This window comes from Stegodyphus dumicola, chromosome X2, assembly GCF_044657685.1.
Source record: "Stegodyphus dumicola isolate Sdum_Otavi_A_Nest chromosome X2, ASM4465768v1".
In the NCBI taxonomy this organism is placed as follows: Eukaryota; Metazoa; Arthropoda; class Arachnida; order Araneae; family Eresidae; genus Stegodyphus; species Stegodyphus dumicola.
In genome coordinates, this window is record NC_140781.1 from 54,603,757 (window position 1) to 54,617,700 (window position 13,944).

Genomic DNA, 13,944 nt, shown 5'->3' on the forward strand with positions numbered 1-13,944 from the left:
TATGTTTAAATTCAATATCTACCTATAAATAAATAACTTTACAAGGAATATCATAACGAAATTGTTAAGTTTATGCAAGACAGTTGTATCGGCAATAAATAATTAATTTGTTTCATGCAAGTTTGTACCTAAATATGTTGATAGGAAAGTAAGTATATACTAATTATGTTATTTAGCACATGATATGAGTTGATTTTTATTTATTACTGATATTATCTATAGTCTTGCAAAATAATGTAATTTAAAAAATATTAATGAGTTTCATCTACGTTTAATAATCTACAACTTTGCTCAAAAGTGTTAAAAAAGTGAAGTAATAGTGATTTTGAGTGGTTTTTCAACAGCGTACAGTTCCGCTCCCCCCACACCCCCACGAAAGAAAAAATACAAGATACGAGTGATAACTGCCTTCCCAGTGTTTTAAATGATAAATCATAATTATATGCCATTAAAAAAACTATGTTAACTACTGAGTAATTTCATAAAGAAAAGTCGCTAGAACGGATTATTGCCTCCAAATAGTGCATTTTTCCTGTGAAACAACTCCAGAACGATCATATTTCACATTTTCTTTCGGTGCTTAAAAATGCTTAGTTACGACTTATTAATTCTTGGTTAAAAATGTTTAATTATGAAATTCTGACGTACTAGTATATTTAGGAAATAATCAGAAACTAATTTTTGAAAAAAAAATTAAAAAGAGTCTATATATGCCGACATAAAAAACAACATGCAATTCTACTATATTATTATGGCCCTTCAACGGTTCAGAGATTAGGATTAGCTTTTCAATAGACGAGTGGGCTGGCTGCATGTGGTTTGCGTGATTTTTCTCATGCGTAGTGTGAACTTCTGTCACTTTCTCCTAGAAGTTATGTAAGTATCCCTCCTAAGGCGAGACATCCCTAAATTAGTGCATAATCTTTTATACATTTTCAATAAATATGCTCATCTAGCGTATAAGTAATGATATTTTGTAACTACCGAAGAAGAAATGCCAAAGACGTAATCACTCAAATCTGTTTAACCTTGTTATAACATGAAATCTGTATCTTATACCAGGTTTTTGTTTTGTTTTGTTTATTCTTTAAGTTCTGTGGTTTCTGAAATAGATATTTTTCTCCCCCCCCAACATATTTTACTGCAAATATACCATGATTACAGTAACGTGCACGAAGCTTACAAATTCTACTGCAATAATAGATTTTTGTTTTATATTTCCACTTTGTCCTCGCAGAGGAACTTAGCGAAGCTAGCGTTGTATTCCAAAAGATTTCTCCACACATATTCCTTTTAAAGCCTGTTTGAAATGAAAATAGCGCACGACGTCATCGCTATATAATACGCTTAATTTTTCTGCCTGAATGGTATGTTCCAAGCTTGATAAATGTGGTCTTTGTATTTTTCAAATCTGTAAGGCAAGCCCTATTTCAGAGACTCACCAATCAGAATATCACGCTATGGTCTTCCTTGCATGACCTTTAAAGTCCATATAGAAGCAGTTCCGTTCACACTCGTCGTTAGTTTTCTACTAATCGATGCCACACTGCGCCGACATTATTGGTCATGGCTAGTTTGTTCTGTGCTATTGCCTTGCAATATAAATCTCAACTTATACCTTGTGGGATAATTAATCTGTTCATTACGTTTCAGGTTTTCTTCCTGTTTTTCGCTCTTGCTTGAAGTTTTGTGAATCGATCTGCTTAAATTCCAACCCACCCAATAGCAACATAGCCCATTTATACAATTTATAACATAAGCCCATTTATACAATAAAGACACATAAGTCCATTTATGCAATTTCCAATTTACTACCGAAAGCTTGTCCGATCTGCACGATCATAGATCGCAGTGATTCTCAATAATCTCATTTGTGTCCTATATATCTAAATGCAAGATCTATGATTAAAAGCATTGTAAATTTTAATTAATAAGAAAATCTAAAATTTGAACATTTTTTGCAAGTAGTTATGAAGTAAATTGCTGACATTTTGGGGGAATCAAAGCGAGAAATGAAGGATGCAATAATGTCTGTAAGTCATGCTTAACGGAACGCTTGAACTTTTCCTAGCAGATGAGTACCAAAAATAAAAACTTATTTTGACAGCTTAGATATAAATAATTTTTCTTCAAAAGCACATATCTTTCATGAATTTTTTTGGAAGTCTGAAAAATTATCGCTTTTTACTATCGTAAAAATAATTTACGACCAAAAAGTCTAGTTTCAGCATTCATAAAGTAATAGTCATTATTTTGCTGATGTGATGCATCAGTAAAATGTTTATGTGAATGGTTATGGTTACATGAAAATGGTTGTACCAAATGTCCAAATGGTTATGGTTATGTGAAAATTATCCACATAATTTTCAATGGAACAGTTTCTTAATATTTGCGGTTTGCCCAATGAGTGTATTGACTGCATAATGAGTGTTAAATCAAGAAATTTGTTTTCCAGAAAATATAAAAAGTCCTTTTCTAAAAAATAGGTTTTTCACAACTAACATTTTTCAGACTTTTTAGTAAGCCCATGAAGTAACCGTTCTCTTCTAAAAAAATAACAGTCGCTTTTTCTAAAGCTGCAAAAAATTTTAACGGAAGTTATAAAATTATGTCTTATTAAAAGTTTTTTTAAAGTCATAGTTATTAAGTGTTTTATATACAGAGTTGTAAACTCTAGCGTCAATCAATGCTAGAAATGCATGGACACGCATTTTCACAAAATGTGTCCTACAATGAATTTTCAAATATGTATGGTAAAAAATTCTTGAACATTGTAAAAGGAAAAACTAAACAAAATTTGTCCATTTTTGGACCGACGCAGGAGGTTTTCTGCTTGACCTAGTGCCCTTTTGAGAGCTGTAACTTTGCCAATTATTTGAATTTAAAAAAGTGCTTTGACCACAGTCATCTACACATATGAGACTTTAAAAAAGAGAAAAAAATCGATTTTTTAAGTATGCCAGGAAACTGGATTCCTTCGCGGCTTTTTTTCTCTCCAAATTTGGAAAACGTTTAGTTTAATTATCTAATGTACACAGGCTACTCTCCGAAATGCAAAGAACAATAAACACTTGTCCTACCTAAATTTTCTTTAAAGATTGCAAAAAATAAATTATGTGTATAAGATTAAATGTGTTTCTAATACATACTATCAAAGTGTGTGTGTTGATGGAAACTCAATCAAAATTTTCTCCCCTTTGATGTTTGTGAGATGAATTTTAGAGTAAAATGTACGCAAAAAATATATAAATTTTTAATAAAAATTTTAATTTAGAATTTAATAATGAAAATTAAAGCTATAAAATTTAAATAAAATCTGTAATATGACAGCTTATTGGTATTATACTTTAACCATGCATTTATTCACATATATTAACCTTTTGATATCATGATTTATGCTTTTAACGCAATTCTGTGTCTTATTATAACAAAGGGGAAAATTTATTATTATTTATTACATTCTAGAGTAGTTGCAATGTAATCAGCTCTCATTGTGCCTTAAAGTGTAAGCTCAATTTCACTTCGATTTTCTATTTCTAACCAATTAATTAAAAAAAAGGTACAGATGAGCTGAAAAGCTGAGTTCAGCATCTTCAATTCATTTTTATTCTAACTAGCAATGTAGTACCACCAAGGCCATCGCCAGGGCAACCGGTGCAATCGTACTGGGCAGCAGAAGTTTTAGAATTTTAGAAGTTTAGAAATTTTTAGAATTAAGAAGAAATGGAACGGCAGAATTTAGAAGTCACAGAATTTGCACCGAGCGACGAAACGACTATCGCTGAATTTTAGTGCTGCAATAATTCAAGTTTACGATAACTGTAACTTTATCATCCTTTAATCGTTTGACAGCAAGGCCAAGATTACATGGAAAGTGAGGATATACGCCTCATGGATTGGGCAGCCACACCACATGACCTTAACCATATATAAAATATCCGGGACGCTCTTGGGAGGGCAATTTCATTTCGCCATCTCCCTCCGAGAACCATCCAGGAGTTGAAAACAGCCTTGCTGTAGGAATAGGATCGACTGCCGGAAGACTCCCCAACTGCCTACTTTCCAGTATGCCGTCTTGTTGCGTGATACGTCTGGCTGTGAGACGGGACCATAACCCGCATTAGACTAATTTCCTGTTCTATATCTCATCGTTGATTTTGGACATCCCTGCCTTTTGGGCTTTACTGATAATCATACATACATACTTTAACTTTTGAATGGTACATCTCTTTGTCTGTTTTAAATGTGTATTCGTACCAAATTTCATTAAAATCTGTCCCTTAGCTTTTCAGAAATTTCACATGATGTTCAAATTCTTTTAATTTTGCACGTGAGTGTATTATGTATAAAAAAATGACTGATTTCAGAAACAACAGCTTTATATTAGGCATACTGCTCAAGCGACGAGTTTGGAGTCAACAATTTGACGGTGATTCTCGAAATTAGTAAAGAATTTATGAATTATGGATTGTAGCAGTAAAAGCTACATTTCATTTTTCGTAATGCAATTACTTTAATAGATCACTTCAGCTAAATATTTATTTACTGGCTACATTTTTTTGTCTCATGTAATTTTTTTTTTAATTTGCCTTTAACTTATTTCAGAGTAAAGTCTGGTTGAGGCTCATTAAGGCTAATAAGTTACTCACGTTTAAGTATCAAATCCTAGGTCTACGACATCTTAAATAGTTTCAAATGTTATTAACTGGTGGCAGTTTCGATTGCCAGTACATATCAGTATATATGTTTACCCGCGCTGATCCGAGTGCTATTCACGGGGAAGGTTTCAATTCTAAGGTCATGTGTTTGCTAGAGCCATCACACATCGGGGCTGAAAATTAAGTGTATGATAATATGTATATTCTCAACCGCGCTGATCGTCATGTTACTCGTGCGCAAGGTTTGGAATTCGTAGGTCATGTGCGATTTGGTAATTTTGCCACGCATGTCAGACATCGGAACTGAAAATTACGCTCATGATAATGTGTTGCAATCATTGTTCCATAAATTTAATTATATGATTTTTGTTTTGAATTAAAGTAATACGGCAAATAGCGTTTATTAGAGATGGTCAATTATCAAGAATCAGAGTAATTTTGCATAAATATGAAGTACTAGTTTCGAATTGCAAATATAGAACCTGCTTCTTCAACTGCAGAAGTGCAAATGACGAAAAAGAAGCCTGTGCTCAGACGATCACGATGACAGGAATAAAATCGAGCTACTGGGGCCATCTGTAGATGATAAATGAAAACAACTGTGTAATAACTTCCTTAAAAGCTGATTGTAAAGAGACAGTTGGAACATTAACTAGAACTGAAAGGATTTTATGGATGTGAAACACCTCCAAAATTTATTCGCCACCGGAATTCTGCTCTAATTCTCCAAAGGAAGGTGTTTTTTAAATTACCTTGATTACAGTAAAAATTGAAAATATTATTTTCTGACCAACAGTATTTTACAGCAGAGTATTTATGTGTTTCCTTTTTCCTAACATGTGTCTCATGTTCCATAGCCCGAAATTAAAGCTTAATTCAATGTGAATTAAAGCCCATTGGCAAAAAAACTTCTCTATTCCCTAGGAGTTCATATCTGCAATGGTATGTTAAGGTATGGGACGACGCATTTTATTGCTAGAAGAGAAAATGACTCGAAAGTTGAATTTCGGTAAATTGTGCACAGCCTTCTTTCGCACTTGCACTTCTGCAGTTGAAGAAATTTCTACATTTAAACTTTTGAAACTAGTCCTGTAAATTTATGGCTACTACGCAGATTATTGTTTCCCTACTCTCTCAAATAATCTTCGTTTTGTTTAAAACGCTTGTCTAAATTTAATGCTATAATTTAAATTGCATTTGCTTGTGATACTGTAAATTAACTTTCTAATATATAGGCTTCTACTTCCTTTATTAAATTACATGCCTCTTCTTGACGTAGAAAGTTCTGTACTACTGAGATATTCATCTTTATAAATATTTAGAGTTCAGATTAATTTGCACTGTTGATTCATATTTAGACATACACACTTTATTTCCGGATTTTAAAAATAACAGTCTTTTACTATAATTAAGTGTATGTAGTTGTATATACACTTTATGTTTTAGAGTTTTATAAGAACAGTTCTTCATAAAGACTTCGATTCTAAGGCAGTATTTCAAAAGAACTTACAGACGTAATTACAACATGATATTAGCATGCAACGAAATGCTTTCTCTCCCAGTGCAGAGCTCTGAGTTTATGATTATTATGATTATTCAACCATTCATCCATTATGATTATTCAACCAGTTAACAAATATTTTCCTATCTCATGCGGTTCAATTTTATCACTTGAAATATAGCAATAGAAGAAACTTATATTTGTTTGTAAATACTATTTCACTATATGTACAAATATTTTCAGTAATGCACATTTCGTTAATTGCCGACCAGATGGGAAAGTGATTAGTGACTCTGACTGCCGTACCGAAGGACATGGGCTTGAAACCAGGAGAAGGCATGAATGCACTTTGTCCGTCCGTTTGTAGGAGGCAACAGTGGCCTACCTGTCAGGTGCCTCCATAATAAAATGATCACCGCTTCCGGTCTTAGTAGTGGCCAATGCCTATAAACGGCTAGCGTCTGCCATTATGGGAAAAAAATCGTTCATTTATTGTTCAATACCCTGCTTCGGTAAAGCATTTAAATCGTGATATTATCAGGTTCAATGTTCTGTCTTACTTTCTTTGGGAACATGCACAGACCTGACTCGGAACAGGGAGCTTACTAAAGCTATGTTCAATAACTGTGGGAAGTAGACAAGATACACAGGAAGGGTATACAAAACCCTTTATTTTTCACTCTTTACAATAATTTCCGTACTTCGGAATACAGAGACCAACTACTTGTGGTCTGAACGTAAGAATATAAAAATATAACTAAAAACTTAAATTTGGAATAATCAACAAGGGCCTACGTGTAAGATTGGCCGGATATTAACAGGAAGCCGTATGTAGTACAGAGAACTGTTAACACTACAATACGTTTAAAATTATCACGAGGATTAAACCTCTGGCCTGGAAGGCAACTAGCAACTGAGTAAAACTTCTAAGGTAAGCGGCCTGCTTCGACTAACTCCTTCCTCTCTCTCGCTTGGCAAAAAGCCACAGCTTAAGTACTTGGCGTTCGCCAGACAAATTTTGCATAAATAAGTTAACGCTTTTAATTCTGGCCGGAAGTAGAAAATGAGAAGTGATAGTAAAGATTTAAAATAAAATAAACGTTAGTAAAACTTAAGATCCTTACATAGTTCCCGCCAGAGTTAATTAGTTTGAAACTGAGGTCTAAAACGACCTTGTTGAAAACTTTTAGCTCTAGAATCTAACGCGAGGCCAATCTTTTACAAACATTTCTCACTAGAAACTAGAAATTTAAAAAAAAAAATTGTTTTTACAATAGCAGCTCCATGGACACCCAATTTTTCATCTGTACTGCATCTAAACAGGAGCTTTTATTCAAATCTGGTTCCTTCCAGGGATCTGGAAGGAAAACGAGTTTAATGAAATGTTACACAATGAAATGGCAAGTAACATGCATATTTATATTTCTCTTAACATTCTTATTTCATTCATGACTATTTTAATTATCTCTCCCCGTGCTCTCTGACATGTGTTGTAAAAGAACACCAAACACGAATGTGTTTATGTATACGTGTTCAACACTGCCTCCTACAATCAAAACACTAAAGTGTTAAAATTCAACATGACAAGACCTCGTAACACACCCTATCTTCAACTCTAAACCCTGAGGTACTACTCTGAAAGTGGCTTACTCTGAAGTGTAGCGTCAGAGAGCCTAACTACATTCATTCAACCTTTAACACATATTCACCATAATTTGGTCTTTTTACAGTCACACGAATAAAAACATTTTTTTTTTGGCATTACTTTCACTTTTACCATATCACAGTATTTCTTAACATTTAAAATAACAGTTCACATTGTATATAAGAACATATTAACATGCCGTTAATTTTACGCATTTTAAAACATACATTAGTAGTACATTGTTAACTTCTATTCTTTTCCAAGCAAGTGCCAATTCTTCTACATTGAAATACTACATTTCAAAAAGTCTTTCAGACTAAAACTTCTTTCTTGCCAGAATGTTTTAAATAAAATTTATACAATAACTTTTACAATATTTAAGTATTTACACATTCCTATTATACATCAACTTTAGTTTTACGCGCGAGTAATTGAAAAACATAATACCAAAATCGGTAACAACTCATTTCTCGCCTTTTTGGCGATAAAGGTAGACCTCACATGAGGTAAAACTTCTTGAAATCTGCCACTTGCAGTAAGAATGAAAGATTAACTTAAGTTTGCAAAGTAACATAAAATTTTACTTATCTTTGTGATATTCGGACATTCTTTTCTGAGCCCAGTCCTGGAAGGTAGCGCAGATTCTCGTTTGATTTATCCTCCTTCTTGTGCGGGCTCGCCCTTCAGTTTCTTCCTCTAGAAGCTTTCTTTTTCCTCCAGTTCGGTCACCCTTGAATACCTTCTTTTTCGCCTCTGCCTGTGGTCTTGGCCGTTTGATGGCAGCTGGTCTTGGCGGAACCGGGACACTTCTTTCTCGTTCCTGCTTGGACCTCGTTGCTGGCCGTTCAAATTTTCCTTGTATCCTTTCCTCCGCCGCTAGTGGCCCTTCCGCAGTTCGGCGACATTTGCTGCGGAGAGTCCTGTCCGATGAGTAGATCTTCCGTTTGGAAGCCGGGTTATAGTTGCCGTTATTTCTCCTGGCTTTCTTTGCATTCGTCGTCCTTCTCCCTTCTTCATTCTGAGGGTGTTCGTGAGCTCTCTTTTCTGGACGGTGGAACAGCTTCTTTTTCTTGTTACCTTCAATTTTCGAACGGGGAAACTTTCTTTTCAATTGCTGCTGCCTCCTAATGGCTTGTCCTTGTGCTTGACGTTGTTCCACCTCTGGAGCTTGTGCCTGCCATGTCTGCCGTGTCGGATCCTGCAAAAGATCTTTGAAAATTTGCATTTTATTACGATTATAGTAGGGTTTTATTTGATCAATGTTTGCGGAGCATGTTTCAACATTTCTGGCTTTTAACACCACTACAGCGTGAGTTATTTTTTCTATGACATATGGTCCTTCAAATCGTGGAAAAAATTTGGCAGTTTTATCTTCTGGTGCTGAAGAAAGTGAATGCTTAATTTTTAACACTTCATCCCCTACTTTATAAGTTACTCCCCGTCGTTTCATATCATAATAAAGCTTTTGTTTTCTCTGTGCTACTTCAGTATTCTTTTTTGCTTCTTTAATTAATTTTTCTATATCACCCATTTTAAATTCTGGGGCTCTTTGTTGCACATAAAATAATTTATCTAACGGCGTTATAATCTTTCTGCCTAAAAATAACTCAGCAGGAGTTTTGCCCGTTGTATCATGTTTTGCGGTCCTAAGGGCGAAAGCAAATTCATTGACATAGTTATCCCAGCTTTTATGAAAATTTTTAACATAACTACGGATAATTTTCACTATATTTCTATTGACCCGTTCCGCTGTATTTGATTGCGGCCGATACGGGACCATTTTTAAATGACGTATGCCCAGTTTTTGGCACATGTCTTCAAATACATTACTTACAAATTGAGGACCATTATCCGATATAACTTTTAGGGGCGCCCCGTATTTTAAAATATATTTATTTAAAATACAATCAGTAACTAATTTCGCGGAGGCTCGTTTTAAGCGAACAATTTCGGTCCACTTACTAAAATGATCAACCATAACAAGGAGATAGCGACTTTTATTTAACTGACTTTTTGGGAAAGGGCCCAATAAATCGATGCCAATTATTTCATTTGGAAATTCGGATTTAATACTATTTAGAAACCCGGCCGGGCGGAAATTAATATAATTAACTGCTTGACATGTTGGGCAGGACTGGACATACGCCCTTGTTAACTTTTGCAGTTCAGGAAAATAGACTGCCTCGCGTACGCGTTGTATAGTTTTTCGAATACCAGCATTAGAAGCTAAAGGGCTGTCATGCAACTCCTGCAGGATATTTAATCTAAGACTAGCTGGGATAACAGGTCGAAATTCGTTGTTGGAATTCGTAGTTTTTGTATAAAATAATAGACCATCTATTAGTTCGTAATGAGCCGCCCTATTTCTTATCGCCACAATATCTTGGTGGCTAAAATTTTCAGGATCCTTTAAATACTTATAAATGCTTCCAAACTCAGGATCCTTACCCAGTTCAGTTATTACAGTTTCTCGGGAATTTATTGTACATGCTGTGAGCATTGCCACCTTTACAGTATTACCTTCTTCATCTATTTTAATTCTGGATAGGGTATCTGCTACGATATTTTCTTTCCGGGGGTATGCTTGATTACCAGATTATATTCTTGTAACTTGAGTGCCCATCTTATTAACCTTGGAGATAAGTTTTTCCCTAAGTACAATCTAGTTACCGCCGCATGATCAGAGTACACTGTTATTGGCGCCTTTCCAAAATAGACTCGGAACTTTTGCACTGCTAACAGAACTGCAAGTGCCTCTCTCTCGGTCGCGGAATAGTTTCTTTGTGTTTGATTTAAAGTTCGGCTAAAAAATGCCACGGGCAGCTGATTTTGTGAAAGTACCGCTCCTACCGCATAATCCGACGCATCCGCTGAAATTTCTAAATTCTCATCCTTTTCAGGAAATTTCAACACAGGGGCTTGCGTTAATGCTTGCTTTAATTTTTCGAACGCACTATTGGCTTCGGCCGTCCACGAGAATCTTGCCTTTTTCCTTTTTAATTTTAACAATGGTTCAGCAATAGCTGCAAAATTTTTTATAAAGGACCTATAATATGAACAAAGTCCTAGAAAAGAAGAGAACTTCTTCGTCGTGTTTGGAGTCGGATACTTTTGTACTGCAATTATTTTTGATTCGTCTGTCTCGATTCCTTTCTGAGATATTTTGTAACCTAAATATTTTAATTCAGGGGCTGCAAATTTGCACTTTTCGACATTAACTTTTAGACCGGCCTCATTTAATAAAGAAAACACCTGTCTTAAATCCTGTACATGTTGGTCGAGATTATCACTAGTAATAATGATATCGTCTAAATAGATAAATGTGGACTTTCCAAGAACAGGCCTTAACACAATGTCCATACATCGCTGAAATGTTGCCGGTGCCCCTGAAAGGCCAAACGGCATACGCAGGAATGCATAAGTGCCAGACTTGGTTATAAAAGCAGTCTTAGGCACGTCCTCAGGCCTAAGCCCTATTTGAAAATAACCAGTCGTTAAGTCTAAAGTCGTGATATATTTGGTCGATGTTATGTTCCTTAGAATTTCTTCAATAATAGGTAACGGATATACCGGATATTTAGTTATGGAGTTTAATTTACGGTAGTCAATCGCGAATCGCCACCTTTTTGGATGTGTCAATGGATAGTCATTATTTTTCTTACATAAAACCACCGGGCTAGCATAACTACTTGAGATGGGCGTTATGATCTTTTTACGTAGCATATCGGTGATATGCCATTCTATAATTTTTTCCTTATTCTTATCATACCGGTATGCTTTGTGGCGAACTGGCATTGAATCTCCGGTGTCAATACTATGGTTAGTAACCTGAGTAAATCCTGGAATATCACTAAATAACGAAGCAAATTCACTTACCACTTGTAGGATTCTTCGTTGCTCTTCATTAGGCAGGTGGTCAAGGTTTAACATCGGCGGTTCAGCCTTTTCTTCTCGAACTGGTTTCATCGTCAGCTTAAGGGACGCTTCATTAAAATCCAGCGTTGCTTGTGCCTCTGAAAGAAAATCTATTCCTAAGATAATATGTGCTTGCAGATTCTTTACTATGAAAAACATAAACTTTACTTGTTCGTCCTTGATACGGATGTATAGCGGTAATTTACCTATGCACTTACATCTTTCTCCTTGCGCAGCTAACACTGTCGTATTATCCGAATTATAGATGCGATATTTACGAAAATACTTCCTAAAAAAATCTTCTGCCACACAGGAACATTGCGCGCCTGTATCTATGAGTGCGGTGGCTGGGATATTATTCACCAACACTTCAATCTTCGGAAGAGTCAAATTTTTCACCATTACTGTATTTAACTTGAAGGAAGAGGGGTTTTCTTGGCCTTCGGATTTCCGCACCCTCCCGTCAGCAGAAATCCGTTTTAGTTTAAATCATTTTTCATTTCCATGCTTTCCTTCTTTTTCCACTGGCTTTGAGACTTTTTTCCTGGATTGCTATTGAACTGTCGACGTTCGCCGGCTGTTTTTGAATGCTCGGGTTTACTTGCCCACTGATTCGCTTTGCTTCCGTAGCCGTGGGCTTGACTTTGCTGTGGTCTTGGCGCATCAAATTGGTTTCGTTGTTGATACTGGCGTCTTCTTCCAATGTCCGCCGTTCTTCTACTTTCAAACTGGATTGCTAGCTCAAATAATTTTTCCAGTGTAGTCGGATTCCTTAATTCAATAAAGTCTTGCACTTGGGGAAGTAACCTCGGCAAAATCACTTGAATTATCTCAGGATCCGGACGGTTTCCATACAAGAGTTTGAAGACGTGAATTTTTCTTAAAATAAAGCTTGAGAGATTTTCGATTCTTTGCTGATATATGCTGAAAAGTTCCGTTTCTAATTTCGCACGATCCCTTACGACAGGGAAGGCTTTTACTAGGGCAGTCTTGAAATTCTCGTAAGTATAGGTGGGACTTCCTGCTTGACCCAAGAGACTTCTGCCTATACATTTGAACCAGTTAAGCGCTTGGCCCCTCAAAGCGCTGGTAGCTAAGGTAACTTTTTGAAACTCGTGCACGGGGTAGAGCATGAAGTGGTCATCCAATTTTTCCAAAAAACTGGTTACCGGTGAGTTTCCATTAAATGTTGCTTCTGGTTTCATCGAAGCGCGCATGGTCTGGACGATGTAACCAAATCCTTCCAGGGCGGCAGCTGGCATTTCTGGATTCTGAGCCGCTTCTGCAGGCAGCACAGGTTCTTCTTGAAACTCGGCCATGGTTTTTCTTCTTCGTTGGGCGTCACTATCAGGTTCAATGTTCTGTCTTACTTTCTTTGGGAACATGCACAGACCTGACTCGGAACAGGGAGCTTACTAAAGCTATGTTCAATAACTGTGGGAAGTAGACAAGATACACAGGAAGGGTATACAAAACCCTTTATTTTTCACTCTTTACAATAATTTCCGTACTTCGGAATACAGAGACCAACTACTTGTGGTCTGAACGTAAGAATATAAAAATATAACTAAACTCTAACTTAAATTTGGAATAATCAAAAAGGGCCTACGTGTAAGATTGGCCGGATATTAACAGGAAGCCGTATGTAGTACAGAGAACTGTTAACACTACAATACGTTTAAAATTATCACGAGGATTAAACCTCTGGCCTGGAAGGCAACTAGCAACTGAGTAAAACTTGTAAGGTAAGCGGCCTGCTTCGACTAAATCCTTCCTCTCTCTCGCTTGGCAAAAAGCCACAACTTAAGTACTTGGCGTTCGCCAGAAAAATTTTGCATAAATAAGTTAACGCTTTTAATTCTGGCCGGAAGTAGAAAATAAGAAGTGATAGTAAAGATTTAAAATAAAATAAACGTGAGTAAAACTTAAGATCCTTACAATATTTCAGAAACAAAAGCTATTTGTGGTATTAAAAGAAGAATGCCTTCATGATAACTAACAGCAATCCTGAAAAATTTTAATGATGACTTTTAAAAAGGGTTTCAGAATCTAAAAAGAAAATCATCAAAATATGGTATGCTTTGTGAATTTATGGATTAGAGTTTTGCTGTTTCTTACATAAGTATGTCTATGTACAAGTCTTGTTAAATTTTGACACAAGCACCGATCGCCCTTACGTCAGTTTTTTTATTAACAAGAATTACAAAATTGGGATTCACTTTTTC

At 35.8% G+C, this 13,944-nt stretch overlaps 1 protein-coding gene across 1 annotated transcript in view; it reads left to right on the forward strand.

Moving 5' to 3' along the window:
* The window catches only part of LOC118198440 (fasciclin-1-like), a 233,288-nt gene that overhangs the window by 120,273 nt on the left and 99,071 nt on the right, over window positions 1-13,944 (forward strand). The window lies entirely within an intron of this gene.